Source organism: Coturnix japonica, chromosome 14, assembly GCF_001577835.2.
Source record: "Coturnix japonica isolate 7356 chromosome 14, Coturnix japonica 2.1, whole genome shotgun sequence".
NCBI classification, from domain to species: domain Eukaryota; kingdom Metazoa; phylum Chordata; class Aves; order Galliformes; family Phasianidae; genus Coturnix; species Coturnix japonica.
In genome coordinates, this window is record NC_029529.1 from 3,280,328 (window position 1) to 3,298,110 (window position 17,783).

At 52.5% G+C, this 17,783-nt stretch overlaps 1 long non-coding RNA gene across 1 annotated transcript; it reads left to right on the forward strand.

Moving 5' to 3' along the window:
- Positions 1 to 218: 218 nt before the first annotated feature.
- LOC107320547 lies at positions 219 to 11,246 on the forward strand. Its single transcript, XR_001558307.2, has 3 exons — positions 219 to 314; positions 4,295 to 4,325; positions 4,445 to 11,246. It is a non-coding gene; the product is annotated as an uncharacterized LOC107320547 (long non-coding RNA).
- The last annotated feature ends 6,537 nt before the right edge of the window (positions 11,247 to 17,783 follow it).

The window sequence follows — 17,783 nt, forward strand, 5'->3', positions numbered from 1 at the left end:
TCCCTCTCCATACCACACCTGCCACGCTTTGGTTCGCCCTTCCCCTGAACAAGTTTTTCCCCTTCTCTTTGAGAGTGGTTCTTTTCAGCTGCCCATGAAAGGCCCCTGTTCCCGGTGATGGATTGCACCTGATTTCAATATCAATGAGGGCGTGCTCTGCTCCTGCAGCTTCTAGCAGCTTGTTTAGCCCGGGTTTGTTAACAGGGTCGCCCTCCTCCCCTCCCTCACTGCCTCCTTCTCTGCACCGAGGGCAAAAGCTGTGGCTGATCTCATCCTCAGGAAGGAGTTCTCCTGCTGTGGGCTGGACAGTGCAGGTGATGGGTGTGGGATGTTCAGGGGCACTGAGGTGGGGTTTATTGAGGACTGTGGGATGGGGAAGGATGGTGGGTGTGGGGTCTCCGTGAGCCCTGAGGTGTTGCCACGGTTCCTCCTTGCCCTCCTCTCATTTGAAAAAAAAAAAAGTGAAAGAGAAGAAAAAGTGAAAGAGAAGAAAAAGTGAAGATCCTTTTTTCCTCCCCAGCCTTTTATCTCCCCCTCCAAGACTTGCTTTCAGTCCTCTGTCGAATGTGTCCATTGCTAAAGGAGCCAGAGGGTGCCATAAATCCAGGCAGCCAGAAGCAATGCCTCTTGCTCCCTCCTTGTCCAACAGGCGCCTTTGTTCCCACTGCTAGTGATTTATGGCCCTTGATTTGGGGCTGCTCCCTATAGTGCTGTCCCCCCTTGTCCCCAAGCTGCGGTGAAAGTACTGGGAAAAGGAGACTGGGAAATCCCATAAAAAAAGTGAAGAGTTGGACTGGATGCTGTGTAGCCAGACTTGCTGCCCCATGGGCAGTGCCCAGCTCTCACTGCACCTGAAAATGTGCCTCTGTGCTGGGGCATCGTGCAGGAGGGTGAGTCACAGTCAGGGTTTTGTTCCTCCTTCTCTCTCCCCTCCCCTGGATTTAGTTAAGCTTCGTGTCACGGATAAGAGGAAAAGGAAAACAGGGAGAGGGGAAGCGACGCAAACTGTAAAAACAGTGAAGGAATCCTCCAGCTCCCCGGGGAGCTCAGGAATGGGAATGAGGGCCTACATTTTCCAACGGGAAGCACCAAGGGAAAAATAAACTCTCCAGATGAGCCGGAGAGGTGAGTCCCTCCAGACGGGGTCAAGATGCCTGGAGCTGCCAGATGGCTCTTCTTCCTCATCAGCCCCCGGCGTTGTCCTTCGAGGCCTGGGTTCATATGTCTTGTGTCTTTGGATATGTCCATGTCCTTCTGTGGAGGTGTCTATGCTGTTCCCAGGTATGCACTGATGTAGGCTCTCTGGGTTCTATTGCTAGCATAGCAGAACAGCCATCCTGTGCCAACTCTTACCAGGACCTGAGTGGTAAAATCTGATCCTGATTGAGGTCATCCTTTTATTTCCTAGCAGGCAGCAGCATGGTCGATTGTGTTGCCTCAAAGCATGGCAGTGAAGCTCTGTGATAACAAGTGGTGTCATCAGGACATAGCTCCTGCTGTCATATTGCCTCAGGGTTCCTGTGTAAGCAGTGGGGTGACCATCCCCAGCTGAGCTCCCTAGCTCAGTTCACCACTTTTCCCTGGTATGTGTGGTGGCTATGGGGACATTGGATCAGATCTTTGAGTTTGCTTATCCATCCTGCCCTTGTCTAACTGAGTCAAGCCTTATCCCCTGAACTTTTCCTTTTATTTGCAGCTCTCAGGAGCAGTCAGGTCCCCACCACCAGGAGCAGAGCACCTGGAGGGCCTCATCCTTCTCACTTTGGTGAAGTCCCGTGGTGTGTGATGTGTGTGAGGGATGAGGCACAGCACAAGGCCTCTGATGTTCCTTGTAGCTCTCCTCGGGCGGTGCTTACAGGCAGTGAATTGAGGCAAAAGTCCAGGGAGATAAGTAAACTGTAATTGATCCCACAGGAGCCCAGTGTCCAGTGCAGCTGGCCCAGATGATGCATTGAGGTCCTCACAAAGGCTGGATGCTCAGCCCTTCTCCAAGAGGACTCCTGGTGCTGAGCTGAGCTCCTGCCTCTTCTGCTTCTCCCCAGGCTCAGACTTCTGCTGAGATTTCTCTGTCGAGGTTGGGGCTGAGCACACAGCTGGGCTGCTGCCAAGCTCCCATTTTGCAGGGGAGCTCGGAGCCCTGTTCTGCAGCAGGGCCGTGGGGGCTGTTGGCAGCAAGGCGAGCAGCTGTGCAGTAAGACATGGTTGCATCACGGAGGTGGATCTAGGTGCGGCCCCACGGCGGGCTGTTCGTGCCTTGGGGCTACTCTTTGCTGTGGTGTCTGACAGCTGCTGGCAGGTAAGGGCTGGCCAGCAGGATCAGCGCTGTCTGAAACGCAAACCAGAAAAAGCTGCTGCAGGGTAGGGATGGGCGCCTGCTGGAGCCTTCTTGACAGCTGGATTTCCTGTGCTGCTGCCAGGTCCCCTCCATGGGTCTCCCCACAGTCCCCATGCAGCTCCCAGAGTCAGTTTCTCCTCTGAAAAATGAGGGATTTGAGTAAATTTGGGGTGTGGGAAAAGGGTGCCTCAGGTGGGTGAGAGGTGGGCTGTACTCTCCCCTTTCTTCTCTGGAAATTCCTCATGTGTGTGGGTTTTCCACCCAGTCTGCATGCCACAGCAAGGGATCCAGTTTGGGTAGCTTCTTCTCTCTTGCTCCAAACCACAGCAGAACTGCTGTGCCTATAGCCCAGGTTACACCACGCGTCCTCCCAGGGCTTTTGGCACGTTCTGGAAGTGAGTAAAACCAAGAGCTAGGCAGGGCATTGACATATACAGAGATACCCATCATATTTTCCCAGGCAGCTTTGTGGTGTGTGGGGCATGGGCATTGTGATTAATTAAATCGTGTCCCCATAGCAACGGGGTAGGAATTGGAGGAATTATGTATTTACTTTAATGTTCAGTGGCAGCCTTCATACTGAGATGAAATGGGAGCCCCTCTCCACGCACACACAGCTCTGGGGCAGCTTCTACTGCATTAGAGGGAAGAAAGGCTGCCTGTTTCTCAAGATGCCCTTTTCTATTCAAGCTCCTTCTCCATGTTTTTATTCAGTTGTGTCTTACACCAGGCGTCAAACCAGCCCAAGACTATTATGTGTTGAAAGCTTTCCCTGTGGAGCAAGCTGCCTGGATCTGCCTGGTGTTTTCCAGTCCATCTCCCCAGTGAGACACTCAGACACGTTTAAACGGGCACGTTGCAACAGGGCCCAGAGAGAGGATGGAGGAAGGTTTGCCAGGCACAGGAAGGCTGCCTTCTCTCCCTCTCCATGGTACAAGTGAGGAAGGCCATTACTTTTCCAGCTCCCAGTGCTGGGATTTTTCACCTGGTACCATGGCCGATAGTGAGAGGGGAAGATGCCCTACTGGTGGCAGAGAGGCAGTGGGAACTGCATGGTGGGGATCCAAACAAGGGTGGGGACTTTGCTGCTAATGTGAACTGAAGGGAGATCAGGCGAGGGATGCTCTTTTCTGGCAGCTCTGCTTCTCCCTCTCATCTGGCCCTACGTGTCCCTCCAGGCTTGGGAAGCAGGGGAACACTGGGGCACTTCTTTCCCAGGTGGAAATTTCCCCTTATCCTAGAATCACAGAGTCGCAAAGGTTGGGAAAGACCTCTAAGATCCCCATGTGCAACCCCAACAGATCCCATCATGCACACTGACCAGTAACTGTGTCCACAGGTGCCACATCTCTATGATTCTGGAACACCTCCGAGGTCGGTGACCTTACTGTCCTGCCCTGGATGGCCAGCATGGTTTCCAAAGGGGCATCACCCCATCCTGGCATTGGGCTTTGTGATTTCCTGGGCTCTTCAGGGCTCTGACAATTTCAATGCCATGCTGGCAACAACATTTATTCACTATATGCATCCAAGAGAGGAGGCAAAAAGAGACGGGGCAGAAAAAGGGGGGACAGGAAAAAGGAGTTTTATGATTCTATGTGGCACAGAGGTGAGATTTAAGAGGATCTTCACCTTCACCCTGACCAGCTCCTTATTCCCTCATTGTGCAAACTGCCTGCAGAAGCTTGGCTGCACAGCTGACGTGTGAGGCTGAGTTCACAAAAAATGTGCCCTTTTGTGGGGAAGCAACAATGTGCAAATTCAGGTCAAATGCAAATGCAGGGCTTCAGCCAAAACGAGCAAAGGAAATCATTTGGAAGATGTCGAAACATCTTGTTTCAACATTTTTCTAGACAAAAGATTGATGGTTTCTTCATTTCAAAATAGGTTGGTGTTTTTTTTTTTCTTTTCTTTTTATATGTATATAGATATATATATTTAATTTATTTTCTATTTCAGAAGCACTGATGTAGAAAGAAGAGTGAAAAAGGTGAGAAAGACCCCAAAAAGGGAACAGAACATTGTGGTGTTGGTGGGGGGATGTTTCCAGTTGAGCTGAGCTCTTTCTGACATCTGGCCAATGTTTCCCCCCCCTTTTTGTTGGTACAGAGTGAGCAGAGAGACCCCGTCCCATGGAGCATCCCAGAGGATTGCAGTTGGAGTTTGCCCAGCAACCAGCCCAAAATGCTCTTTGGCTGCTGGGAAACCACTTTCTGTCCCTTTCGGTGCCTGATTTCAGAGCTGTGAATGGCTGCACCGTGCATCCCCACGTACCGGTCGCTGTCCCTTGGTCCCTCTGCTTTTCCAGCAGCCCAAGCGGGTGAAAGCATCCCTTTGTGCTGCAGGAACGCGGCCGTGTGCCCTGCCAGCCCTCCCGCCCCACGCCGCGCACCCAGCCCTAGATTAGCGCGGCTATCAGGACACATTTAGATATGGACCATTTCCTCCGCCGTCGCCAGTGCTGGGGGACGGAGTGTGGGAAAGCTCTTCCCAGGGCGCGGGGCCCTTCTCTCGCCCGCGTTCTTGCCCAATCCCTGCTCTGGGGCCGGTGGTTAATCGGATTCCCACTGCGCCGGGCGCGATGCAGCCGCAGCGTGTGACCCTCTGGGGGTGCGGCGTGGCTGTGGAGCCCTGTGGGAACCAGGGCGAGAAAAGCTCCGCCAGAAATGGGGAGATTGTTCAGGGTTCAGTAGTCAAGGTCTCTTCCAGCAAGGCCACTGTGTCTTGGGAGCTCGCATCCCACCTGTGATTTGTGCCCCCCACCCCCACATCAGGACGGCCTATGGAGCGGGTGGCGTTAACCCTTGGTGGTCTGGGTCATTGGAAATCAGTTTTAGAGGGGCAGAAAAGCGTTTGGATGCAGCCTGAATGAGCACTTGTTGTTCTGTGGTGTCTGTGGCATACAGGTGGTGTATCCTTGTGCTCCGGACAGGCAGAACTGGGTGCTATGTGGGAGCACCTTGCCAGATGGCATTGCTATCCCCTCTCTGTCACTGGAAGTAATAGGGAATACAGAGGTTATATGGCTTCTTCCCAGCTGACAGCACAATGGGGAGTTCTGGGTTTCTGTGCCATGCCGTGCTGTTGGATGTGGGTTGTTGCATGCTGTATGGATTGGAGCAGAATGCTGAGAGTGAGCAGGGCATAGATAGGTTTTGGTGGGGACCGTGGCCCCAGAGACCTCTCCTGTATTCCCCAGAAGAGCCAAAGCACCAGGAGGAAAGACCATGGCACTGCTCCTTGAGGAACTGGGACCACAGGGCTGGTGGATGCCCGTGAAAGGGGGAATTGAAAAGAGAAGAATCTGTGTCCCATGGCTGAGAGATGTGAACACCCAGACTCTAAGGCTGCTGTGCATGGAAGAAGGACAGGAGCTGTCTTTGGAAATTTATTCCTCACTCTTGGGGCATTTTGCAGCCGGTGGGCCATGCTGCTGGTGCTCATGCAAGGGAAACCCTGGGAAAGACCCCTGGGACTGGCTCGTGGGAACGGGCTGGCACAGACCCCCTGTGGGGCCATTTCCCAATGCCAGTGCCAATTCTGACACCTCCTCCCGGCACCCTGCTGTGCCCCCACTCTGCTCCCGTGCAGCCCGCAGCCTCCTGCCAGCCTGGGGCTCCCGGCCCATGGCTGCAGCACGGGGAAGGGAGGATGGCAAACTTCACACCAGTGTGTCAGGCTCCCAGCACACCTCCCTCTCCTCCTGCCTTGGATGTTGTTGTGAACACATCAGTGGCAGTAAAGAGGTTAATGGGAGTGGGAGGAGGGAGAGGGGGGAGAGTGAAGCTGTTCCCATGAACTGGCTCCAAAGCTTTTACAGAAGTGGAGCATCTGGCCATGGGGCTCATTTGCCCCGGAGCAGATGGTCCTGTCCTCTGTCCCAGGCATGGGCGATGGGCTGTGGCTGATGCTGGGCCCAAAGGGCCTTTTGTCTCTTGGAGATTTCACAGAAGGCAGTGCTGAGCCCCATGAAGGAGAGAGGGGCTGGGAAGGGATCCCAGGGAGAGCTCAGCAGTTCTCAGCCTAAATATGCTCTTGTAGGTGTTTTGTTTTTTTTAAAGTCTCCTAAGCTCAGTGTTGACCCCTTAACCCACAGCCCAGTGCTGGGCTCACTTGGTCCAAGTATGCCCTGAAGGCTACTTTGGCTCTGCCTTTCTCCATAGCAGGGAATTATACCCCAACAACAGATGCTGTGCTCACCGCACAAAGCAGTGCGTTGGGTGGAGAGCATCCTAGCCAAGGGTGTCACAAAAAAGAGACATACAATGTGATAGTTCAGTGCTTTGAGCAGAGCTGAGCTTAGCTGGCTCCTGGATTTCCTAAGAGCTGCATGGGAAGTTCCCATGCCAGAAGCTGCTGGGCAAGGCTGGAGCACCATCCTGGAGCAGGACCTCAGCATCACACTCCACTTTGTTTTCTCTCTGTGGTAGCAGGTGTGACATCCATCTTTGGTATTTGGAGCACACTGCAATTAGTTGCCATGTGTTTTGGACCTGTCCCTGATGACAGGGTGGCCAGGGGGACAGTGAAGATGCTCTCATCCCGATGTCTCCTCCAGTTTGTGCAGGCCAGGCTCCACCTCCATCCATGCTGGAGAATAGGCCCCTTGCTTATCCCTCTCTGAAGACAGAGTCAATCTGCCTGATTCACCCCTATCTCAGCCTGCAATCTCCAGCGAAATAGCTCTGGGCCATCTCCTCTGCAGCTGTGACATAATTACTGTTACCGGAGATTGAAGCAAAACCTCCCTTTGCTCTCTGTGCACTGCAGCCCCTTCTCAGTACTGCATTGTGTTGTGGAACAGCCCTCACCTTTTCCAGGTTTCTACCTAGGGCTGAGGATGTGAGGTCCTTTTCTTGGCTCTGCTTTATCCTTCCTTAGAGGACTTTGTACACCAATGCCTCTTCTCTTCTTGCTTCTTAAAGCAGTGACCCACCCCTGCCAATGCAGAATGTTATGATTTTTAAAGATATCCCATCGCTGGAGTCCTGAGGCTCCTCTAGGATTTGTCCTGAGCCCGTCCTGGAGACCTGCCCACAGAGGTGGGAGAAATGGCTGAGCCTGCCTCCAGGTGAGCCTCCATCATCCCACAGAGACTGTGATTTCCTCCATCCCTTTGCCAAGAATAAAGAGGACTGATGACATCTGCAACTTTGCCAACACGTTCCTTAGCCTTCTGAGTCTCCAAGCATCCAGGACAGCTGTAAGTTATTCTCAGAGAGCCTACATCCTCCTATCCCGCTGGATTTTCCTACCTTGGCTCCACCACATCCCTAAGGGAGGACAGTGCTAGTTCAGATCTTCCTCTGGACGCCTGTTTACTGGAGCAGGGGAGCGGTTTTCCAGATGTTCTGGAGGGAAGTGGCTCCATCCAGGGACCTGCCCATTGAGCACTTTGTGTCCTCGCTAAGACATCTTTTCCTTGCATGGAGGATGCGTGTGTTCGGCAGCCGGCTTGGCTTGCATCAGCTTGGAACTGCTCCCAGACACCTCGTCCAGGGCTGCACACTCACACATGTCACAGCGGCTGCAGGCTGTTGGCCCCAGGGAGAGACTGGTCTCCTGTTCCCCATCTGCAGCACAGATCATTCTGCTCATCCTAGAGCATCCCTCCCAGATCAGGTCATCTTCCCAGTCAGCCATCCTGGAGGCACGCACCCCTCTGGTGTCCCCCACTGTCCCCATTGTCCCCAACACACTCACTTTCACCATTTCCCACCAAACCCATCCTGCTGGACCACACCAACTTGATGGGGGCAGCTCAGCAGAGTGCTGCTCTTCCTCGATGCTGTAGAAAGGAGCGGCCTGGTTTGGAGAACTGAGAATAATAGAAGGAAATGCAACGTGTTGAAGTGCAGTAGGATGAGGGTATCTGGCTGCTAAATACAACAGGGGAAAGTCAATGGCAAACAGCTGCAGTGCAGATGCTGAGCAGAAACAAAAGTCTCTCCGAGGGCGGGCTGCAACTAAGCAGCAGATGCAGCCTGGGATGAGCAAATTGTTTTATCACAGAGTGAGGAGATCATTTGTCACCTTAAACAAAACCAGTGTGCCACAAATGGGAAACTGCAAATTCTCAATGACAGTGTGCTGCAGTGCAGAGAAACCGCAGATGATGCTGAGGAATGGATCCAGGACACTGAGACGTGGAGGAAGCCCTGGTCAGGAGGAGAAATGCCTTGATCCAACTGCAGCCCCTGCTTAGGTTAAGCCAGTAAACAGCCCTATTTGTTCTCAAGCACTTCAGTGTTTTATTGGGCCAGGATATTAAATGTGATGAAAAGCCTGTCTGAACCCAGAACAGAGACTCAACAGAGAGGAGGGAGGAATCGATCTGTAAGCATGAGAAGGCTGGAGATAAGGAATTGGTCATGGGCTGGGTGCTGCTGGTGAGGCAGTGCAAAGCCAGCACTGTCTTTATAGGGTCTGAATGCAGTCAGGAGCTGCAGTACATCAAATATTTTAATGGGGAGGGGTGCTGATTTCTTCGGGAGGAAGAGGCAAAACAGGCTCCTCAGACTTGTAGGTGCTCCTGGCATCCTCCCACCCTGATGGGCAGGGGCACACCAGGCTCTGTGATGCTGGCAGCCCTGTGCCTCCCCATGCCTTTCTCCAATGATCACTGAGTTTTCTGAGTTGTTTCTATTTCCCTAGTGCAGAACCAGGAATGAGAGGATGCACCCTCCTCCAACCATATTTTTATACAGTGATCAGCAATCACCATCCATTCCTTTGTGTGTGTTTCACCCTCTCCATCTCCATGCTTTAGGCTTGGGGCTGCTTGCCAAGGGCACAGAGCTTCCATGCATACCTGCTCTTCTACAGACATCTGAGTAGAGAAGAGATAGTGCCGGCAAACAGATGTCGACAGCTCCTCGCTGGGAAGCAGTCCCTCTGGACAAGTCGGGTCAGCCAGGAGTACCAGTGACTTTCTGCATTGTCCTAAAACTCCCAGCCTGAACCACACCGTGGGTTCCCACAGCTGCACTCACAAAGGAGACACAACGGGCTCCTCTGGGGACAAAACCTAATCTGAGAGATACCAGGCTGAGAAAGCTCTTCCTAAAAAAGACACAGTCAAAAGCTCTCGGATGCCCTGTGTCCGCTGATACCCGATCCAGCCGCCTGTGCTACCATTACCTCCAGGCAGGCTTTGTCCGCTGTGGCTCCCCTGAATGTCACACTTGTTCCCAAATACCAAAGGAGAACAATGCAGGGGCAAGGCAAGGAAAAGCCTCCTCTGTCCCTCCCAGCCCGAGAGTAAATATCAAATGCCTGTGCTGAGGGGGAGGGAGGGGAACAGTGAGCAGGGGGACAAAAAGGAAAAAGTCAGCAGTTGAGAAATGTCACAGTGAAACTGGGTCATGGCTATAGGGTGGCAGGTAGAATAGAACCCATATCTCTGTGTTGGGAGGCCTGGTGAGCAGCTCCTTCACACAAAGCCCCAGCATCCTCTGCCCCATGGGGCATGAGCTGGATGCAATATGGTTTTCCATCCCTATCTTCTCTCCCCACTGGTGATGAAGTCAAGTCCTCTTCAGCCCCCTCCTTCCTGCTGGCTGCACAGTTTCTTCCACTCTTAACGTGTCCCTTTGTCCCTTGAAGGGAATGTGCATCCAGCTGAAAGTGCCAACAGCCCTGTCTCATCCCGGATGGGGACATGGTCCTCCCACGTCCCTTTGCTCCCCAGAGCTCAGGCAGTGCAGGCAGGAGCCTGGCTCTATCAAAGGCTGTTGGAAATGCAAATAAACACCACCATGAGTGCAGTGGTTATCAGCTGTGCATCCTCTTCCTTGTCTGAGCGTGAAAGGGAAAATCAACTCAAAATATGCATTTCTGCCTGCACAGCTGTCCTTGCCCATAGACCGATGGAGGGGCTGGCAGGTCCATGGCTTGGACAGCCTGTCCAATGGGACAGGAAAATTGGATTTCTGACCCCAGACTCACAGATACTAGAGGCTGCTTTCCCAGAGATTTTGCCAGGCTTTTCTGCAATCCTGTAATGAATCACTGGGATCATGGAAGGAGGCAAAGCAGCAAGAACAGAGGGCAGGTGAGCTTGAAAAACCAATCCAACTGAGCCCACAAGACCAAGATGGAAAGTCTTATTTAAGATAAATTGGAGAAGTAAAGGCTGGGTTTGGGGTGTCTAGCTCTGAACTAACACAGATGCGAGGACAATACATCTGTTCTCATTTTGTCTGGTATATACAACAGGGAAGGTTCAGAGGGATCTCATTTGGGTCTTATCAGTGATGAGGTCCCAGGGACAAGGCTGGACACAATGCCATGTTATATCCTTGGTGGACCGTAATGGGAAGTTTGAGAAGTGACCCCACTGAGCAAGCCAAGGCAGCGCCGACTGCTGAAACTGCATTTTGGAGATGAATAGAGTCTCATGTGTTGCAAAAGTTGATGGAAGACTTCCTGCAAAGAGAGGACAACCCAGGAGCAGCCCCATCTGTTGCCAAATGGCCACACAGGGAGTGTGACCTTGTCTCGTAAGATAACGAGATTTATTCTGCTCCTTTTGATAGGACATTGATTAAGTCTTCCATGCTAGTGAGGGCACCAGAGGTTCAAAGTGCCGAAGGGGCAGCATGGAGTAATGCAAGACAAGGCTTCCTTGGCTATGCCCAGAGATTTATGGATGCTGTTTATCACAGTGCAGGACTGGTTATGAATATCCAACTGCTTGTGACCAGAAAGGCAGACTCCATCCAACCCGCCGCATGGAGATGAACTCCAAACAAGCCTTAAGACCCTTGGCACATCGGGAACCCAAACAGAGTGCTCTGCCAGCATTGGGCCCTGCTCAGCTGGCTGCTGTCCCAGCGCTGTGCCTCTCAATGCTGGAGTGATGAGTTCTCTGTGTGACCAAGCTGGGGATCCCACCGAGCTGGGAGGGTGTCTGTCTGTTTGTCTGTCTGCTGCACTGACAAATGGCCAGGGCCAGTTTTGGTACTCATTCAAGAAAAATAGCTGTTTTCAGTGGACGAAGCCTCACATTCCTCATGCCTTTAGGATGAGATCTTCAGTTAGGGCAACCCAACAGGACATCGCCAATGGAGCAGCATTGTGCTGGCAGCACTCCCTCAGAAATAAAGCACAGCTACAGGTGCGATAGGAGCAGAGGAGCCCTTTGTGGGTGAAACTTGGTGCTGCTGGGAGATTTCAGCCCAATTTTGGGCTGGGAGCCGGGCCCACCTGTGTGCAGGAGGAGCACAGGGCCATGTGCACTCGCGGCTGGCTGCCTGCAGGAAGCTTCCCTGTGCTATTTTTGCAGTGCTGACCTCACTGCTCGGAGCAGCCTGCCCTTCTCCAGCCTCCTCTCCTTGATAGCTGCCTTTTGCCCCGTATTTCCTCATGCGTTGAGCCATCACCTTAAGACTCTTCTCATTTCTTGAGTTCTTGTTTATCTCCCGGAGCGGCACAAGACTCTGACGGGGCTTTGCCTTCCTGTCCTGCCTCATCAGTTCCTCTGTTTACCTACAACATAAATTAAGCTTTTGTTTTTTGTTTTCTTGTATTTTTGGGTGTTTATTTTTTTCCTTCTGTTTTATTTTGTTTTTAACCCAGAGCAATCACTTGGTACCAGGAGAAATCTCTCTCCTTTCTCCTCATTTCTCCATGGTCCCCACCTCTTCTCCAGTTCTTACCACCTGCCAAGAGTATTCCTTTTGTCTTCACCACAGCCAACAAGCCCAGAGTGCGTCCTATAGTCCCCACTGCCACTAACAGGGAGGTAAAGGTTTGATCCCAAGGGGACTCAGAGGGGAAATGAAAATCCCTTTGCTCCCCCACCTCCCTGCGCTCCCCCATGACCCCTCTCCCCTCGGCGATCCCACACTGTTCCCTCACAAAACAAATTCTTCCTGGATTATATTTTAATATCTGCAAAGCCTCGAGTTTGAAAGAAAAACAAATGTGAAACCGGCTCTTGTATTTACTAGATGTGAAAAAAAGAGAAACCTCCTCCATGGTTCCTGAGAGCCCTCCTAGGAGCCCCATGAGCAGATTAGGGTGGGCAGAGCTGACAGCCGCGCACTCCATCAGACCGGGGATTGAGATGTCAGGAGTTCAAACCAAAAAGAGACGGGACAGGCACGCAGTGCAAGGGGAGAGTGTGGTAGTGGGCATCTCAGGAGCCTCTCTCCCCATGCATTACTGATTTGTGCCCTTGGGGATGCACCAGGAGTATGGGCCTGGGGAACACCTGCCTGTAGTAGAGGCTGGAGTCTGGCTTTTGCATTTGCCCCAGTTTGGGCTTGGGGGAAAAGACAGCTTGTCTGTGCCCAGCCCTCAGAGTGTTCCCTGCTTCACACAAGGGCTCTGTGCTTGTTCCAGAATAAAAGCCACAGTATTCTGACTGTACAAACCAGGAGAGCTCCTTTTAGGCTAAAGTCCTTTTTCCAGCAGAGAAAACAACTCACACACAGGTGGTTCCTGGTGGGGGATGGCTGCTCATTCCCTGTTTGGACAACACCTGAGACAAACCCAAAAGAAATGCCCTTGTCATTTTTAGGTGTGCTCTTTTGAGGTCAGGGGACGCTCACGAGGCGCAGGACTGAGGCTGCAGCGAGAGGAGCAATTGCTCCGCTGAGGACGCCTTGTCCCTTCCAGGAGTACAAACCATGTTGCCTCCACCCTTCCTGATGAGAACCTTTTCAAGCTCCAGGGAGTGGCAATAAAGAGTTTCCTTGCGTTTTGCTACCAGGCTTTTGGAACAGCCACTGACATCAGCCCTCCCCAGGTGACTGCAATGTGCAGAATGACAGCATGGATCTCTGCCGTGGTTTCCCAGCCCATGGGACTCCCCCTGCACCTTGGCTCCAGGCAGCAGGTGGCACAGGCTGCCCACGAGCCCCATGGCACCTCCTGCAATATTTGGATTTGGATTCCTCCTTGTGCAAATAAATCCAGGTCTGAAGGCTCTGGGTGGTGGGAACATCTTTCCCCATCACCTGGCTGGGTTCTTTGCACTGAACTTATATGTATGGGAGAGTAATTCCAAGAGGACTGCTCAGACCCTCAGATGGGCACCTCACACTGGGCACCTTGGTGGGAGCATATGGAGATGGAAGCACAAGTGAGGCTTGGGGGGCCTGGGATCAATAGTATCCAAGATCAAGAACGTGAGAACAAGAACATGGGAAGGAATGTTCTGAACTCTCCTCATTGCCATGTGGATTTATTCTGGCTTCTCTACATTTTGGGCTGAAAATATTCTCTTCCCAAAAGGATCGCCTGCTGTTGGTTGGCCACCACAAGGCCATCCCATGGCATGGGTGGATTTCAAGGAAGAGAAGGATTTGTCATAGCAAGCTAACTCCCCAGAGGCTTAAAAACATGTTTTTAGTGAAGTTTAAGGGGTGGTTCTGAGTTCTTCTGAGCAAGGCAATCCTGCTGCAGCTGGGTTGAACCACAGCAAGAACAAAAGCTGAGTTATAAGTATTCTGCTTGCATCTATGAAGAATTCTTCCTCTCATCAAGTCTCAGGCCTTTTCACCTGGAGCCTTTCTTCTGAATAAATTGCTGCTGTAAATTCCAGTGTCTGACAACATCCTTGTCCTTGGGCTGTGTGTGCACTTAAGAGCTTTCATGGAAGCACAAAGATTGCCCTTGCTATGCTGATTTGCAGGGGAACCCTGGAAGTTTGGAGTTCCCTGTCTTGGATGGTTTCTTCCTCTGTTCATGGCTAATCTCTGCCCTTCATTCACAGCTGGAATGAGATCTGAAAGCTGAGAACCATAGGCTAGGAGGGATGCAGAGTCCAAGCACATCCCTCATCCCCAGACTTGTCTCACCGATCCAAAATGATCTTGCAGAGCCCCCTGAACCCATTGGTATGCACTTTGGTGTCCACACGAGCAAACCCTTTGGCCACGTGGGGCCCTGCATTATTTCTGGGTCTCAGAGGAACTATTCAAGGGGAAAACCACGTGCACATTCTTCAGAACAATGGAGCCCAGCTCCAGGACGATGCTGTGGTCCAGGCGCATCCTCTGAGGACTAAACCCTACAGGAATACCTGAAAGAGGAAGACTATAGTTAAACTTCCAGTTCCCCTAGAAGGTGGAAGACAATAGGCAGCCACTGTAAGGCATTTCCTGCCTTTCTATTGTTCCCCTGATCAATCTTTGAACTCACTGTCTGCAAAGGGACAGAACTTCTAATTACAGAACTGGGTGATGAGCTGCGCACAGGCCTTTGTGTGCATCACCCCATTGTGTGCATCCCACTGGGACAGACCCCAAGCAGCTGGATGAAGGTCTTTTTGGTGAGCATTCACTGCTGCCAATGTTTCTCCATCACATGGGGCTCACCAGGACCTGGAGTATCCCACTGCCCCCCTGCACACCCTGAGCTCTGCGCAGAGCTGGCACAGGGCCGGGCTGCTCTATGGGGCAGGCAGCACGTCCCCATCCCCACACAGGGGCACCCAGCCCAGCTCAGCCCCTGCTTGCCTTTATCTTATCCCAATTCCCAGCCCTGGCTCCCAATTAAAGGGTAAAAACACGTGGGATCCAGGCCAGGCACGAATGGTTTCTGCACAGCAATTAGCCCGACGTGAGCGAAGAACAATTAGCGCTGCTCGCTGGAATTCGGCCATTGTGCCGTTCATTGTATGTTTTTGCCTTAAAAGGGGGCCACGGTGTTGGGAGGAGAGCGAGGGCCCCCATTCGCAGCGCCGGGCTGACATTTGCACTATGTTAGTCATGCTACATGTCAACATTTTTGTGAGCTTTCCAAAAACAGAAATTCTAATGGGATGTTTTAATCCTGTCCACACCCCCGCAAGTCCCCCCCATCCCCCCCTACCCCTCCTGCCTCCTTTTCCCCATTCACTTCCCACCTCCCCCCTCCTCCTCGCTGCCCTGCACTGAGCTTATACCACCCTCTCAGCTTTGGCTCCCGGAAACCAGAGCAGCGAAATTCCAATTTATACTAACATCACATGAAAAATGAACTGTGGTTTTTAATCCCCTTTGCTGGGGTGGGGGGGAGGTGGGAAAAGAGCAAAAGATTTCCTGGGGCTGTGGGATGTGGGGAAGGGGCTTTCAGAGACCACCAAGGGGAGGCAGGGAAAGTGGTGGGTGAATGTCACAGAGTGCTCGTCAATGGGGTGATGGAGAAACCAAGGAGCTGTGGGAGCCTGGAGATAAACCACATTACCGCGGGGGGGTTGGAAATAGCTTTGGTGAGAATGCAGGAGCAGGGTGACATATATCTGATGTGTGTGGATGCAGGAGCTCTGAGGCAGCCCTGGTTTCACTGGGGAGCAGTAGGAGTGGAGATGCTTGGGGCAAGGATCCAAAAGGATCCTGGGTCCTTCTGCACCATGAGGTTTTGCGGGACCTGGAGGTTCAGGTGGCTGTGAGCAGGGAGGGGAGGGTGGCACCCCATCCATCATGAGGGAAGCTGGGAGAGGAAGATCTTGGGATTTATTGGGGCAGGTGTGGAGATGGAGGGGAGGGGTAGCTCTGGGCCTGCTGCCCTGGGGACAGGAGCCCCAGTACCATGCATCCACTTGGGGGGAAGCCGAGGTACCATCACTGGTGTGAGCTGGGAGCTCTGTCTGTCTGTCCATCCTCAGTGCACTCTCCCTTCCACACCTATTTTCACCTTTATTTGTAACACAACAGATCCATTGCCCTAAGGAAAGCACACCACACACCCTGGCCATGGAGACCCAGGAGAGGCACTGACCCAGCGTGGACCCCCCCCCATTTCATCTCCCCTCTACCCATCTGAATGGTGAGCACGAGAATCTATGCTGACCACCCTCCTGCGCCCCCGCCTTTCTTCCAGTGTGTCCGTGAGTCCTCAAACCCTTCCCAGCAATGGGGCCTTGATCTGGGGGCAGTGGGGTTGGAAATGGCTCTGGTGGGAGAAGAATGTGGGATGGAGATGAGAGGGGGACTGTCCCCTCCCGCCACCACCAAAGCCTGAAATTCTTAGACCTGAAGGAGTCACCACCAAATTCCATTCAACTGACAGAAAAGAAATCAAATCCTTTTAAAGAGAGCCCACTTTCCCCACAAGAATGCTCCCCCAGCCTTTTGTTGCAGGGCTCTGCTTTCCCCCAGCAGCTCAGAGGAAGCTGCTCCAATACATTAACCAGTTTAACTCACTCGTGACCCCCCCTGCCCGCCACACAATGGGGCTCTTCGCCCGCTTTTCCCCCCTCTCCCTTTCAGGATCTAAATCCCCCGCTGTTCCCCACTCGCTGCCTCTCTCACTCAACCTTTCTCAGGCCTCTGCTTCAGCCCAGGGAAATAATAACGCTTTGCATTTCTATAGACCCCTGGCCCCATGGGATCTTAGCGCTCCCTGAGCACATCATCCTGTCCCCAAAACCCCAGGGGACCCGAGGGGTAAGGGAGAAGCCTTTGGGTCTGATGCTGTGGAGGGGTCATGGTGTTCAGATTGGGTCTTTGGAGCTGGAGAAGGTTGGGGTCAGACAGGGATGGAGATGAAGACAGCGCAGCACCCACAGGTTGGGTGTCACCAACGATAGAGATGGGGACAGCTCATCACTCACCAATGGCACCACACTACAACGGGGTGGGGAGGGTTTATATTTACAGAGGAGTTAGGAAACCTGAATATGTGAACAAAAACTGAGTCCTGCCTTGGGTCTGAATAGCACTGCCCCGTTCCCTGGTGCACACAATGAGAAGTTAACCAAACCCAGGATGGCAGCACAGAACTCTGCTGCAGGATGCTGCCGGCTTCCTACCAGTAATTGTTGCAAAGTCTCTTTTGTGCTGTCAGAAAATCCCAGAGAGAGAAAAAAAAGAAAGGTGGGGAATGGGGTGGGCAGCAGCAACGTGGCTCCCAGCCGCCCTCCTCCTTCTCCTCCATTGCACATCCAAGTGCATGGGGCCAAATTGTTAAATTCCCACAACACCATGATCGTGGTGAATTCTGTGTCCAACAAAGCTTTTAACCCCTTTTTTTTTCCTATACAATCTCAATGCAATTCACAGCTCCAGTGCTGTGCTTCTCCCCGATGACCTGAACACTTTATTATCGGGGATTTATTTACCCTTTTTAACATCCCCAAGAAGTTGTGAGCCTCTTATGGACCACCTATCGAGCACCAGGGTCAGGCTGCAGCAGGGGAGGTGATGCAGAGGGTTTAAACCAATTTAAAGAAACCTAATCCCATGGTGTGGCTGAAAGAGAGATGGCCCACAGCAGCCCCTGCCCTGGGTGAATGCAGCCAGGGAAAATCAGTGTGGGGTTTTGGTGGGGTTAATTTGCAATGGGAGAGAGCTGGTATGGTGGCTTTGCCCGCTGTCTGTCTGTCTGGTACTGCACAGAGGGGTTCCCATGGGGATCTCTCATCTCTTCACCCCCCATCACGCTGCCTCTTTGGGTACCACTCATCCCATCATCCCATTGCCTTGTCCCCTGTCTCCAGACACCCCCATGCTGGGTG